The 16,640-nt window shown below is 42.0% G+C and overlaps 1 long non-coding RNA gene across 1 annotated transcript; it reads right to left on the bottom strand.

Moving 5' to 3' along the window:
* Nucleotides 1-1,036: 1,036 nt before the first annotated feature.
* Nucleotides 1,037-13,724, bottom strand: LOC109920071. The gene is made up of 4 exons (XR_002259260.2): nucleotides 13,610-13,724; nucleotides 10,146-10,225; nucleotides 5,326-5,366; nucleotides 1,037-2,456 (listed from the first exon to the last, which is right to left on the bottom strand). It is a non-coding gene; the product is annotated as an uncharacterized LOC109920071 (long non-coding RNA).
* Nucleotides 13,725-16,640: the final 2,916 nt, after the last annotated feature.

Raw genomic sequence — 16,640 nt, 5'->3', positions numbered from 1 at the left:
GGGATGGAGCCAGTAAAGGTGAGTGTAGGTGGGGAGCTGGGAGTTCGGACAGGTTAAGGAGGCGGGATGAGGCTGGTAGGTAGGAGATGGGGGTGGGGCTTGAGGTGGGAGGAGTGGATTTATACAAATTATACAATAAGTGGCAGAACCCTTAGGAGAATTGACATACAGTGGGATCTGGGCGTATAGGTCCTCAGATTCCTTAAGTGACAACACGGATGAATAAGGTTATCAAGAAGGCATACAGCATGCTTGCCTTCATCGGTCAGGGCATCAAAATAGAAGTTGGCAAGTTATGTTACGGTTGTATAAAACTTTAGTTAGGTCACATTTGGAATATTGTACGCAGTCACCACACTACCAGAAGGATGTGGGTGTTTTGGACAGGGTGCAGAGAAGGTTTTCCAGGACGTTGCCTGGTCTGGTGGGTTTTAGGTATGAGGAGAGGTTGGATAAACTCAGATGGTTTTCATTGGAAAGACGGAGGCTGAGGGGTGACCTGATAGAGGTCTAGAACATTATGAGAGGTATAGATAGGGTAGATAGTTAGACGCTTTTTCCCCAGGGTGGATAGGTCAATTACAAGAGGGCACAAGTTCAAGGCGAGACGGGGAAAAAGTTTAGGCAAGAAATGTGGAGAAAAGTTTTCACACAGAGGCTGGTAGATGCCTGGAACACACTGCCAGTGGAGGTGGTGGAAGGAGTATTTGTGTTAGCAACATTTAAAGCATATCTTGATAGACTCATGTACAGAAGGCGAACAGAGGGATAAAAACTGGATATGGGCAATAAGCAGCAGGTCTAAATAAGGATTGGAATCGGCGCAGGCTTGGTGGGCAGAAGGGCCTGTTCCTGTGCTGTGTGGTTCTTTGAAATCCTAACTGTCCATATCATCGTTCACGAACATTACCTGATCTGTTATGTGATTCAGCATCTTCTACTTGGATGTTGTAAAATCTGTCAACCAATTAATTTACTGTAAAAACACATTATTCTTCACATAAGAATTATATTGAGATCAAATTTAAATGGAAGACACAATACTGCATTGTCATTATTTCAATAAACGGAACATAATTCCTCAATTTTAACAACTGAACTACTAAGTATACCAGTTAGAGATGAAGAATAATTATGATTTTAAAAACGGGCCTCTGTTGGCGTTTGGTTCAAAAATGGGCTGGAATATTTGCCAGGTTAAACCTAGCCATTCTCCTTCTAAAACACAAAATAAAAAAAATTAAAAAACTTCTCCACCAAAACCTAAATCAAGAGTCAAAGAAATGCACAATGTTCTAAACAACACCAGAGATCACGTTTGGCTATAATTACAGCCAGTGGTATGGAATGAGAAATTAAGCCAAATTCCAGGTAGAATCAGGAAAAGTTATGAATGCTGTTACAGAAATATACTCCAGCAACAAAACGCTGCACTAAAATTTCAGGATTTAAGAAAATGATCTTATTAAATAAAATACTCTGGCATATTTATCTTAAATCTTAATACCAGAATCAGATTGACTGTTACAGACACATTCGATAAATACATCAGAAGTTCTAAACTATTGCACCTCACATCAGGCTCAGATTAAGTTTTTGACACAACAGTTTGTCTCAGATGGTAATAGTCTCACCTCTGAGGCAGACATTTAGGCTTTCAACTCATGCCATAGACTGCAGTACTGCACGTTTGCTGCATTTTTCATTGTTTTTCAGAAATACTTTAAACTGAGGCCTGATTCTGCTTGTAGAAGTGCATGTAAAAGATCCCACAGGAATAGATGCAGGATGTTCTCTGCTTATTCATTTTTAAAAACTATGGGATCTTGCTGAGCAAAACATGACTTCTGTATTTGCTCACCCAACTATGGTGACTGCATTTCAAACATAACATGTTAGCTTACATGTTTCCAGAGGACCTAATAATCAGACGCTTTATGATTTTGTTTTTGCTTCCTAAGAGGCAAGTAAAGAAAATTAATTTTCTGGAAAACAATTTAAAAATATGTGGTTAAAATCATGCCCCATTCATCCCCAACCATGAGCCTTACATTTAGACACTCAACAGGCTTCTTATTTTCTTCCTCCAATCACATCACGAGGTGATTTCCCGATGATAACAGGCATTGTTGAGATATACACAGTGAGAATATAGCATCATTGGAGTGTTGCTGGAATTGTAGTCAAATCTCAAGGATACACAATACGACAATTCTTACAGTTTATGCCTCCACACACCAGGTATCTTCACTTGCTTGCATCCAAAAGCTCCCAATTTGTTAATATAACAGGAAACATTTGGCAACCATTAACTATCAAGGCAGTACCATTCTCTAAGTTTACCTGATTTCATCTAATTTTTTTTAAAAATGCATTCAAAATGAATGCCATTCAGCCAAAACAATTGTAGAGAGTAAGACAGGCACTGCCCTGGATGAGGCTTCAGCTTGTATACACTGTAAAAGAAATACATCAATGTTACTGGATTGTGAGTTAAAGTCTGAGACGAGTTACATCTCATGCTGACTGAACTACAAACATGGGTGACAATATGCTATGCTAAAATATTTAAAGAATATGAACTCAATTTTATGGCAGTCAAATAGCCTTGCACTTATGTCACATTTTTCACAACTAACATGTCTCAAAGCACTCTAGAGCCAATTAAGTACTTTTGGAAGGAAAGGGGACACTACGGTTTTGTAGTAGATCTGTAGCTCGGGTTGTGGGTGTTGAGGTTGGTTGGCTCGCTGAGCTGGTTTGTTGTTCTGCAATTCCACAAAGGGGACAATTGTAAGAAACAATTCAGAAACTCCTGCACACTTCAATGTGATAATCTAGGCAATCTAGTTAAACAAAGAACAATACAGTACAGGAACAGGCCCTTCAGCCCTCCAAACCTGCTCTGACACATTTTGTGTGGTATTGTGTGGTTCTCATGGTATTGGATTGAGAGATGAATATTGGCCAGGCCACTGGGAATAACTTCTCTAAGATAGTTCCATGGGATCTTTTATATCCATGAAAAATGAATGGAACCATTAATTAATATCTCATCCAAAGGACAGAACCTCTAACCGTCTGATGCTCCCTTGGTACTGCACTGTCGCATCAGTTTTGATTCTTATCTTCAAGTTCTGGAGTGTGAAACTTGAACCCAGAATCTTGTGATTCAGCAGCCACTAACTGTTGAAGCAATGTTAATTTTACAAAATCAAGGCCAATTGCAATGTTGCAAATCTCTTATTGAACCAATGAGGTAGACTTACAGCAATGAAACAGTGATCACAGTGATCCAAAAAGTTTCATTGTCCATTTTAAAATTCACAAATTGTGGCCAAACAGCATACATACTTTTGAAGTAATGGTGAGCATCCTGTATGGAGGAAACTATTAAGTACGGCAATTAGGGTGCAATGTGGAAAACCACAATTGGGAGAAACTGTTGATCACTGTGATTAGGGTACATTTGTTGACCACCAAATGTTTGGGGATACCATGAACTTGAGTTATGAGAGTAGTTGTATTTACACAAATTCTTATTTTAGTCACAACACACTCTTACAGAAGGTGGTCGTCTTACATTAAGACCTAATTTTAAAAACCAAGGATTATTATCAATGGCTTTGCTCTGTGAAGCACAGAGGTATGCTTCTCCAGGTATAAAACATAGCTGGTGTTACAATTCATTAACGTTTTCCACAAAAACAAGAGGGTGAGAGGTAATCTTAACATTGGGCGAATAAAAAGCAAGTACAATTAAATCAGCCACCATTCTATATCTCCTCCAATCTACTCTCCATTGACTTCCATTTTTTTTCTTTCTTCATTCATGGGATGAGGGCATTGCTGGCGAGGTGGCATTTATTGCCCATCCCTAATTGCCCAATGGGCAGTTAAGAGTCAACCACATTACTGTGGGTCTGGAGTCACATGTAGGCCAGACCAGGTAAGGATGGCAGTTTCCTTCCCTAAAGGACATTTGTGAACCAGATGGGTTTTTCCGACAGTCGACAATGGATTCACAGTCATCATTAGATTCGATGGAAGTTAAAAAGCAAGTGGCCAGTTTGATACCATGTAAAAGTTAGTTTACAGGTACAGCAGGTAATTAGGAAGGCAAATGTAACATTGGCGTTAAGTGCAAGGGGACAGTGGATAGAAGGATTGATATGCTTGCCTTTATTGGTCAGTGCGCTGAGCATGAGTTGAGAGGTCGTGTTGCAGCTGTACAGGACATTGGTTAGGCCACTTTTTGAATACTGCATGCAGTTCTGGTCTCCCTGCTATCGGAAGGCTGTTGTGAAACTTGAAAGGTTTCAGGAAAGATTTACAAGGATGTTGCCAGAGTTGGAGGGTATGACCTATAGGGGAGAGGATGAATATACAGGGCCTATTTTCCCAGGAGCATCAGAGACTGAGGGGTGAGCTTATAGAGGTTTATAAAATCATGAGGGGCATGGACAAGGTAAATAGACAAGGTCTTTTCCCCGGGGTGGGGAAGTCCAAAACTAGAGGATGTAGGTTTAAGGTGAGAGGGGAAGGATTTAAAAGGGACCTTAAGGGGCAACTTTTTCACACAGAGGGTGGTGCATGTATGGAATGAGCTGCCGGAGGAAGTGGTGGAGGCAGATGCAATTACAACATTTAAACGGCGTCTGGATGGGTATATGAATAGAAAAGGTTTAGTGGGATATGGGTCAAATGCTGGCAAATGGGACTAGATTTATTTAGGCTGTCTTGTGGCATGGACAAGTTAGACCAAAGGGTCTGTTTCCAGGCTGTACACCTCTGTGACTCTATGATTAAAAATTGCTGGAGAACCTTAACAGGTCTGGCAGCATCTATGGAGACTGGAATAAACTTAACGATTCAAATCCAATTTGATTATTCCAAAGAAGAACCTGCAAGGTTGTGGGGAGTAGGCAGGGAAGTGGAGTTCAGGCCAAAATCAGATTAGCCATAATGTTACTAAAGTGTAGAGCAAGTTGGACGGACGGGTTAGAGGGGTTAAATGACCAACTCCTGCTCCTATTTCTTGTTATTTTCTTAGCATTCAAAGTTAAATGTACACTACCAGTGGCAATTCTACACAGTCCACATGGAGTCCAGGTTTGAATGCAGCAGCACTGATTCTCTCTCACATCATGTGTTCACACCCTGCATTTCAGAAATGAAACGTATATCCTAGAAAGTCACAGAATATTCTTCCTGGTCACATTAATGTTTGTACAAATTATGCAAATTTCAATCTTACTTTTCATCTCATTGGTGTTTCCACAATCCATACATATTTTTCAGATTCACAGATTAAGAAAAACACACCTTCTAATTAAGATCCCTTGGTCTGCATGTCAGCTCCTAGACTTTTTAAGAAAAGAAAAAAAAACAGAATGATGAAGCATACTTGGTTATTGTACATTAGGTTCAATGAGTAATTGGTTATTGTGTAATCTATGACTGTCCAAAGAAACTCAAATTGATTTCATAAAATAGAATCATAGAATCCCTACAGTGTGGAAACAGGTCCTTCGGCCCAACAAGTCCACACTGACCTTTGGAGCACCCACCCAGACCCACCCCCCTATAACCCACCTACACATCCCTGAACACTACAGGCAATTTAGCATGGTCAATCCACCTAACCTGCACATCTTTGGACTGTGAGAGGAAACCGGAGCACCCGGGAGGGTACCCACGCAGACATGGGGAGAATGTGCAAACTCCACACAGACAGTCGCCTGAGGCTGGAATCGAACCCGGGTCCCTGGCACTGTGAGGCAGCAGTGCTAACCACTAGGCCACCGTGCCGCCCTTTAAATTATTTAAATTATCTGGCTCAAGAAAGACCACAAAATCTTGAAACACAACCAATTACCTGCTTGTACAGATCTTGAGTATTGCTGACAAAACAGGCGACAAAAATCTTCATCTCGCATTGATCAGGGCAGATGCAAGAATGATATAAAATTCCAAAGGATATAACTTAAACCACACGTGAAACAAGGTGGTGATTGATTGGCATGCCAACTCCTATTGATCAAAGTGTAGCCAAGGAGAATGCACCAGGAAACAGTATCCTGCAAGCTTTTCTTTAAAAATACTAATGCCTGGACAGATTCCTTTCCTGCAGAGTACCAGGCCAATATATGTAGTTTCTAGCAAGCCTTAGTGAGCAACATTGTGCTATTGATTCATTGCTCATTTTAATATTCTGGAGATGCAGTTTCAAATCTCCCCACGACAATTATGGAATTTATATTTAATTAACATAATCAGGAATTGAAAACTACTCTCAGAAATGATGACCATGAAACTATCATTGAGTGTTGTAAAAACATTCAGTTTAGGGAAGCAAATAGGCTACCCTTACCTGGTCTGGTTTGCATGTGGCTCCATACCCATAAACGATGTAGCTGACTATTAATTGCACTTTGAAATTGGCTGCAGCGGTTCAAGAAGGCAGTTCACCACCATCTTCTCAAGGGTAATTAGGATGAGCAATACATACTAGCCCATCCAGCAATGTTCACATCCCGTGAAAATATATAAAAATGAAATGGGGAAAGATGTGATGTGGACTCCTGACTCACCCATTTAACGACATAGCACAAAGTGAAAATGAGTCTGAGGATGCTAAGAAGTTGAATGAGAAACAAAAACAGAAAAGCTCAGCAGGTCTGGCAACATCTGTGGAGAAAAATCAGAGTTAAAATTTCGGGTCCGGTGACGCCTCCTCAGAACTCGACCCGAAACGTTAACTCTCTACAGATGCTGCCAGACCTGCTGAGCTATTCCAGCAATTTTTGTTTTTGTTTCTGATTTACAGCATCTACATTCTTTCGGTTTATATTTAGAGGTTGAAAGAGTATTGATTTGGTTCTTAATGCACTGAACTAGCTTAACACATACTGCGTTGATAATTTGTTTCTGAAACAATACTAAAATTCTTGTAATTACTTTTTAATTGGGAGAGAAGAAATGCCACACCATATTCTGCTTGCTACTATGTGGTCTCTGTTACAGAGTACAAGTGTAGGTTACTGGTGAGAACATACTTTGATCCCCACACTCAATACATCTGAGTGTTGGTGATAACCTAATCACACATTAGACTGTTTGGACAACACTGATAAATTTTACAGCAAACTGAAGTGATTTACATTATGTGTAATATGAAGGACACCGGCAGGTGTGACCTGTTCTGGTGGCTGATCACACCTGAAATGTTAACTTTGCTTTTTCTACAAATATACTGAGTATTTCCAACATTTTCTGTTCTTATGACTTGTTAATGTATATATTGATTGTTAAATAGTTAGAAGATGTAAGGGGAGAGAGTGACAGGGGAGTGGAGATCATGAGTGGGGTTTAAGGGGAGGGGGAGAAAGCAGAGTGAAGGAAGCATTAGAGGGCAGTGTAGGGGAATGGGAGAGAGTAGGCGTAGGAAGAGGGGAGGGAGTGGGAGATGGGAGAGCGCAGATGGCAGGGAGTGGGAGAGCAAAGGGAGCTGCAGAGTGGAAACAACACAAGCAGGGAGAGCACCGGAAAGGGAGAAAGTAGGAGACACAGAGGGGGTGAGGGGGAAGGTGGAATGTTTCTTATTATTCAGTCGTGGGACGTGGGCATCACTGGCAGGCCAGCATTTATGGCCCATTCCTAGTTGTTCTTCAGAAGGTGGTGGTGAGCTGCCTTCTTAAATCGCTGCAGTCCATGTGCTGTAAGTTGACTCACAATGTTCTTATGGAGGGAATTCCAGGATTCTAACCCAACAATACTGAAGAAACAGCAATACATTTCCAAGTCAGGATGGTGAATGACTTGGAGGGGAACTTGCACGCAGTTATGTTTCCAGGTGTTTACTGACCTTAGATGGAACTAGTCATGGGTTTGGAAGGTGCTGGCTAATGACCTTTGGCGAATTTCTGCAGCGCATCTTGTAGCTAGTATACACAGCTGCTACTGAGTGTCAGTGGAGGAGGGATTGGATGCTTGTGGATGTGTAGCACCACTAAACGTCGATTGGCAGTGGTTAGGTTGTCTCATTGGAGTTGGTCATCGCCTGGCATTTGTTGTGCAAACGTTACTTTCCATTTGTCAGCCCAAGCTTGAATATTATCGCATTTGAACATGGACTGCCTCCGTATTAAGAAGTCACAAATAGCCTGAACATTGTGCAATCATCAGCAAATCACCTCACTTCTGACCTTATGATGGAGGGAAAGTCATTGATGAAGCAGCTGAAGATGTTTGGGCCTAGGACACTACCCTGAGGAACTGCTGCAGAAATGTCCTGGAGCTGAGGTGACTGACCTCAATCAATCCCAACCAACCTCCTATGCGCCAGGCATGACTTCAACCAGTGGAGAATTTGTCCCCGATACCCATTGATTCCAGATTTGCTAGGGTTCCTTGATGGCACACTCTGTTGAAAGCGGTGTTTATGTCACGGGTTGTAACTCTCACCTCACCTCTGGAATTCCGCTCTTTTGTCCATGCTTGTAACATGGTTGTAATGAGGTCAGGAGCTGAGTGACTCTGGCAGAACCCAAACTGGATGTGAATGATCCGGTTATCACTGAGCAGGTGCTGCTTGATAGCACTGTTGATGGTACCTTCCATCACTTTACCAATGGTCAACAGTAGACTGAGGGGATGGTAACTGGCCAAGTTGGGTTTGTCCTGCTTTTTGTGTACAGGACAAACCTGGGCAATTTTTCACATTATTGGCACAGCTTGGCTAGAAGAGTGGCAAATTCTGGAGCACAAGGCTTCAGTACTGTTGCGAGAATCTCATCAGGGCCAATAGACTTTGCAGTATCCAGTACCTCCAACCATTTCTTGTTATCACGTGGAGTGAATTGAATTGGCTGAAAACTGGCACCTGTGATGCTGGGTACCACTGGAGGAGGCCAAGATGATACTCTGGTTAAAAATTGCAGTGAATGCTCCAGCCTTGCCTTTTTCACTGATGTGCTGGGCTCTTCCATCACTGAGGATGTTTGTGAAGCCCACTCCTCCAATCAGCTGTGTAATTGCCCACCACCATTCATGTCTTGATGTGGAGGCTGGGAGAGTGGCAGAGGCGAGGGCGCGGCAGAGGAGAGGGCACAGGATGGTGTGGAGAATGGAGAGGTGGGGAAGAGTGGGGTTTGGAGGGAGGTGGGTAATGAGAGAGTGCGAGGAGTAGAGCACAGGGTGCAGAGAGTGAGAGAGGGGAAAGGGGGCATGAGGTGGAGAGTGGGGGGGCAGGGAGTGAGAGAGGGTAAGTGTGCATGGGACGCAGGAAGCAGAGGCTGTGCAAGGGAAGAGCAGGTGGGTGGGGGGGAGGTAGTTGAAAAAGTGGGGAAGGAGGCGGTTGAGACAGCAGGGATGGTGGGAACTGGAGGGAGGGGGAGAGAATGCAGGAGGGAAGGAGAGGGAATGCAGGATAGAAGAGGAGATAGCACAGTGGGAGGGCGACTGAGACTGAGGGCGCGCGGCGCGACTGGGACTGAGGGCGCGCGGCGCGACTGGGATGACAGCGCGGTAGGAGGGGGAGAGCGCAGCAAGCAGGGGTTGAGACTGTGCAAGGGGTTCGAGAGCGTGGGGGAGGGGAGACGTTGAGAGAGCACGGATTGTAAGAGGTGGAAGGGGGAGAGTTGGAGGGAGGAGAGTGTGGGTGAGGGGGTACGAGAGAATGGGAGTGGGATATGAGAGAGGGTAGTGGGGAGAGATTGTTGGGGAGGGTGGTTGGGGTGAGGGAGGGAGGAAGCTGGAGGGTGGTGAGAGAGTGGGAGGGGTAAGAGAACCAGAGGGATGAGGGAGTGCAGAGCATGAGGAAGCAGGAGGGGGAAGGGATGGGAGGGAGAGCGTCTTGGGTCCTGTGCCCTCAGCCTCTCCACTCTCTCTCCCCTGAATTCCCATCCTCATTCTCTGCTCTTGACTCCTGTTTCAAAAGTGTGTGCGCTTCTCTGTGCATTTGCTGTGTACTCTTCCTAGGTAGATCTTACATTAATTCTACATGGTGACATTTTGTGTCTGCAATCATGCACGTGATTAGCGGCATGCTGGTGGCCCACAGGTGTGGGTGTCAGCAAACACTGCTAATCATATTTCTAAATATTTTATCTAATTGGAAGTACACATTAAAGGGCCTCCAGTACCTTTGCCAGTTGTAGCTGTGTGACTGGGAACCTTGGTGGCAGTATCTGCAGGCAAACCAACGTAGACACCTCCATAATTCCTTAATTATTGAAAGAAAACAATTATTATTCTTTGTACAAAGCTCCAGAATATATACAGTCAGTTCTGCCACAACACGTGTTCCGTCAACAGGAATTGGCTACAACGCAACTGACGAATAGGGGAACACTATTTCTAAAACGCAAACTTGTGTTGGCTATAATGCGATTCCATCAGCACACAAAGGAGTATGTGTCAACATCACATGATCATTTCATCGGCTTTGTCGTGAATACGGACAATGTTAGCGCTGAAAGAGTCTCTGCCCTGGCATCATGTGATCATTTCAAAGGGTTTGTTGTGAAATGCTTTCTGTGAGAGGTACAGTACAACCTCCTTCCCCATCAAGTCATCTTGCCATTTTTTCAAGGTAAAATGTTACTTTTATATCATTATTAGATATGAATTAAACATTTATTCAAATTGTGCTACCATTTGAATTAAGCTTTTGAGTGATTTTTTTGGTAGTCTGCCCCTAACCCTACTTTTCCTATAAGCCCTGTTATTTCTATCGTGCACCACAGGAATGCAACTATCGTGTTATAGCAGAACCAACAGTACCTTACTAAAACACTAGTAAGTTTACGCTCACTACTTCAGTACAACTTCTGTCCCTAGTTTTAGATGCACGTTAGGAGATATAACCCAAATGTATACCTCACAAATACATACTCCCAGCAGCAAGCCTACCAGCTGGTACAGCATATTGAGAAAAATCACAGACAAGAAAATTACCATTTTGGTAACAAATGCAACAAACATTCAAGCTGCACACTTTAATGGGACTGTATATTCCTTTCACCTACCCTCCCCAGGCTACCACACCCTCTTCCATTAACAATACTCCCTATCTCTGTGTAATGTTTCTCAGAGGTGGAAAGGATTTTCAGAGAGACAGCTCTTCCACAGGTGACTGACAATTATAATTAACTCTGAGGCCTCTATGCAGAGAAAGAAAGCTCAACATTACAAGTCACACTACAAAGGCAACCATTTAATACAACAGTTTAACTATTTCTGATAAATCAGCAATTGATCAAGTTAACAATACTAGCTTTCATTTATATAGCACCTTTAACACAGTAAAACATTTCAAGGTACTTCAAGAGAGCTTTAATAAACAATCCTTGATACAGGCCATAAAGATACTGGGGCACGAACTGAGGTTTAAGGAATGACCCATGAGAAGAAAGAGGTGTAGAGAGAAGTTTAGGAAGAAAATTTTAGACCCACCTTTCAGCCAATGCTTAACAAGAATCTATCCACATCTGCCTTCAAAAATATTCAAGGACTTGGTATCATCCACCTTTTCAGGAAGAGCATTTCAAAGACCTATGACTCTCTGGAAGAATAAATTTCACCCCTTATCCGTTTTGAAAAATGGACAACCCCTGATTATTAACAGCAGCCTCTTGTTATAATTGTCCTTCAAGAGGAAACATCCACTCCATATCTACCCTGTCAAGATCCATCAGGATCTGTATGTTTCAATCAGGTCATCTCTCGCTCTTAGAAACTCCAGAGGATACAAGCCTACCCTCTTCGACAACCCACTCATTCCGGGTCAATAGGTGTGAAGTTGGAGAAGCACAGCAGTCCTGATGAAGGGTTTCAGCCCGAAATGTTGACTTTCCTGCTCCTCAGACACTGTCTGACCTAGTGGGCTTTTCCAGCTTCACACTCTGGCTTCTAGTATCTGCAGTCCTTACTGTCTCCAAGTCACTCATTCTGGGTGTTCTGAAGAAGGATCACTGGACTTGAAGCGTTAGCTCTGCTTCTCTCTCCACAGATGCTGCCAGACCTAAGTTTTTGTTTCAGATTTCCAGCATCGGCAGTCTTTTGTTTTATTACATTCGGTATTAGTCTGGTAACACTTGTCTGGACTGCTTCCAAAGTCCTCTTTCCTTAAGTGATGAGATCAACAATGCATGCAGTACTCCAGATGTGGTCTCAACATTGTCCCTATATGTAAAGCATAACCTCTGTACTTTTGTGTCAAATTCCCCTCGTAGTAAATTACAACATTTTATTAATTTTCTGAACTACTTGCTGTACCTGCATATTGACCTTTTATGATTCGTGCACTTAGACTCCCAGATCTCTCTGCATTTCTCGGAGCTCTGCAACCTCTTACCATTTAGATAATCTGCTTCATTTTTATTCTTCTTGCCAAAATAGGCAAGGTCACATTTGTCATATTTTTATCCACTCATTGAACCTATCTATCTTTCTGTAGCCTCCTTTTGTTCCCTTCAAAACTTACTATCCTTCCTATTCTGTGTCGTCAGCAAATTTAGGTCACCATATCTTCTCTGCCTTCATCTGAGTAATTTATATCAATTGTAAGCAACTGAGGTCCCAGCGTTGATCCCTGTGGCACACGATCCCTATGGCATCTTGCAAACATGCAAAATAACTATTTATGCCTACTCTGCTTCCTGTTGACCAGCCAACATCTACCCATACCAATGCACTACCCCATGCCATAAACTTTTATTTTTACTTTCCACAATACAACAGATATCAGTAACATTTCATTGGTTAGTATTTTGTCAAGCTAAGCAATAGTATATTAAAAATAACACATTGTAATTTATAAAAACCGAAAGAACTGCAGATGCTGTAAATCAGGAACAAGAACAAAGTTGCTGGAAAAGCTCAGCAGGTCTGGCAGCATCTGTGAAGGAAAAAACAGAGTTAACGTTTCGGGTCTGGAGATCTTTCCTCAGTTCTGACATTACACCGGACCTGAAACCTTAACTGTTTTTTCCTTCACAGATCTACCAGATCTGCTAAGCTTTTCCAGCAACTTTGTTTTACATTGTAAATTATGTTTACATTGAAGATTCACTATTTTCCAGGAGGAGTTGTACTCACTTTAGGTTCAGTGTCCCTCAAGAAGATTATTCTAGTGAGTAGGATGAGAGATAAAGCGAGAACACGCAGCCACAATCCATAGAGAACACTTTGTCTCTTCACATTAATGTTACTGCCCATATCCTGATTTAAAGTGTGCTGACAACAGTTGATTGAGCATGCTGCCTCGGAGCAGAGAGTGACTGCTTGTGCAGATCAGAACAGGGATTTACATTCAGTTAAATAGGCTGTGGGTTGAGAAAGGGAGGGAGTAGAGAGAGATGGTCTTGAAGATAGCAATGCAATAATATAAATTGATGAATGGTTGCAAATACTTTGCAAGAGGTCCATGGTAAGTTTATATTGGTATGTGAGAATTGAACATACAAAGAATCACTGCCCTATTAAATCCCATAACCATTACCTTGAAAATTACACCAAAGTTTGCAATATTAATCATGCAGCAATTATTCCTGTTAGATAACCTTATGCTGTATGAGGTTGAAAGAGAAAAAAGTGTAACACATACCTCCTTTTCTCATCTTCTGATGTTGACTCCTCTGACCTTTCCATCACAATAGCAAACAACATGAACAGAAAATAACAAATTACTGAGCTTACAATTTCTTTTCCAAACATTGAAATTTATATTTTAAATGGGTAGTGATACAGACATTGCAACTATCACAATAATGAGACAATGGCTTTGGAGAAGCCACATAAAAGGAGTAGAAAACACCAGTTGTAATGTCTGAAGTTTTCAGTTCAGAACGTATTCAGAACGAAAGCATGATGTAGCAAACAGATCCACAGTATTTTCTGGGATTTGCCTAACATTAATTTTATGATGCGCTGCTGGCATTTAGAGCTCCTCTGATTGAAGGTTAGTTCTTTGTGAAGCAGCCCTTGGAAATAAGTGTCCTATAGAACATCAGTGAGGCATGGAAAATCTGCAGGAGGGCAGAGAACCTCAAAATATAAGCTGTAGAAGGATTTCTGCACAAGGTTTTGTGCTCAAGTGTCTGAAATAGGACTTAGGCCTACTACATTCTCTCTGAGGCCTTCCGTCCACTGATGAATTATGGCTGAAAGTTATTCAGATTTTTGCATCATCCAATGTTGACACCCACCTTTACACAACAGTGAGCAGTAAGAGTCAAATTCCAAAAGTAAAGGCAGTCAAATAACTTACAGAAGCCAAATCAGAGGAGTTATCTTTACACCTGAATTATAACAGTAAGTTTAAAGTTTAGAAAAGCATCTCGTCTTTTGACCCAACAACTTCCGAGCTCAACACTGAGTTTAACAATTTAGATCTCCCTTTTCTTTCACAGAGAGTAAGAACTGCTGATGCTGGAATCAGAGATAACGCAGTGTGGAGCTGGAGGAACACAGCAGGCCAGGCAGCATCAGGGGAGCAGGAAGTTGACATTGGTCCCGACCCGAAATGTCAACTTTCCTACTCCTCTGATGTTGCCTGGCCTGCTGTGTTCCTCCAGCTCCACACTGTGTTATCCCTTTTATTTCATATTTTTTCACTGATTTGGTTTTGGCTTGTATCTTTCTTTTCTCCTTCATACTGCATTCAGCCAGCTGCTAAGCAGCCAATCATACCTCAAATGGAAACATGTCTTTGTTTCTTTACCACTTCCTTCAACATTTGTTCCTTGAAACCTTTTGTCATTCAATTTCTCCTGCCCTCCTCTATCACAGACCTTCCCACAGACTTCAGAGGGTCTCCCTCTACCCTATACTACAGAAATCACTCTTACAATTCTAACTTTCCTCGGATTGACGAAGGGTCATCTGAACATGCAATATCAGCTCTGTTCTTCTTTACAGATGCTGTCTAAACTGGAGTTTTCTTTACCAATGTTTTGTTATTTATTGAAATTTGATGGTTTATATAAATGATTTAGACTTGAATACAGGAGGATTGATCAGTAAGTTCATAGATGATACAAAAAATTGGTGGGGTGACAAATAGTGAGGAGAATGGCCTCACATTATAGGAAGACAAAGATAAGCTGGTCACATGGGCTGATCAGTGGAAAATGGAATTCAATCTGGATAGGTGTGAAGTGATGCACTTGGGAAGACAAGGGAATATATGATGAGAAGTAGGGACCTGCAAAGTACCGGGGATCAGAGGGACCTTGGTGTGCGTGCACACCGGTCCGTTAAGGTATCAAGGCAGATGGATAAAGTGGTTAAGAAGGTATGTGGGATATTTGCTTTTATTAGCTGAGGCATAAAGTTTAACAGTAGGGAAGTTGTGCTGGAACTGTATAAAATTCTGGTTAGACAATAGCTAGAGTATTGTGTGCAGTTCTGGAAACCACAATATAGGAGGCATGTGACAGGACTGGAGAGGGTGCAGAGTTTCAGTAATGCAGAGGAATTGGATAGACTGGGTTGGTGTCCTCAGAGAAAAGGAGATTGACAGGGGTTGGATTGAGATGTATAACATCATGAGGAGCATAGATTGGGTAGACAAGAAAATACTTATTCTCTTGATGGAGAGATCAATGACCAGAGGGCATAGACTTAAGGTGAGAGGCAGAAAGTTTAGAGGAGCTGTGAGGAAAACTTTATCACCCAGAGAATGGTGGGAATCAGGAACTCACTGCCTGGAAGGGTGATGGAGGCAGAAACCCTCATGACATTTAAGAAGTATCCAAATGAACACTTGCAATACCAAGCCACGCAAAGCTATGGGTCAAGTGCCGGAAAATGGGTTAGAATTATTAGGTGGTTGTTTTTGACCAGCACAGACACGATGGGCTGAAGGGCCTTTTTCTGGGCTGCAGGTCTCTATGACTCTATGGTTCTGGTGCATTGCCTTCTAAGATGGGAGTACATTTGGAGGCAATTGGGTGCAAAGCTCTGATTTCCTAGCCACGCTACAGTCACCAAAATAAAAGCAAAATGCTGCAGATGCTTGAAATCTAAAGCAAAACAAAAGTACTGAAGAAGACTTATACTGGACCTGAAATGGTAATTCTGTTTTTCTCTCCATTGAAGCTGCCAGACCTGCTGTGTTTCTCCATCACTTGCTGTTTCTGTTAGAGTTCTAGCCCACTGATGCATGTAGATGAACTGCAGGCATATGCAACTATCACAAGATGCTTTGCAATGGAAAACCTACTTCAGAAAATGTACTGTAATTTCTGGATTGTACTCTCCCACAAAATTTTGCTGCAAGATGCAGCACAGCTTAAACACACACAAATGAACTTCACCATCCAAACACCACAATTCAGCATCAAAACAGCTGAAATGAACTTTGTAAAATCTGAACTGCTATATGAAGGAAACAACACTAATCTGTAAACAAAGAAAGTAAATAATATTAAGATAATTTCCCATTATTTTATAAAATATGTTTTAATCTACCTTCTACAGCCAATTTTCCTGAAGCACAGACTATAAAGTGCCATCCAAACAAAGATGAAGAGAACTACAAAACAGATACTTAAAGCAAAATGCAATGCAAATTTATTTCCAACAAAGCTAATTTTGCACTGAAGTCCTTATTCTGAACAGACAAAATAAATCAG

This window comes from Rhincodon typus, chromosome 22 (assembly GCF_021869965.1).
Source record: "Rhincodon typus isolate 14 chromosome 22, sRhiTyp1.1, whole genome shotgun sequence".
NCBI lineage: Eukaryota > Metazoa > Chordata > Chondrichthyes > Orectolobiformes > Rhincodontidae > Rhincodon > Rhincodon typus.
This window is presented reverse-complemented; position numbering and strand designations above follow the sequence as displayed.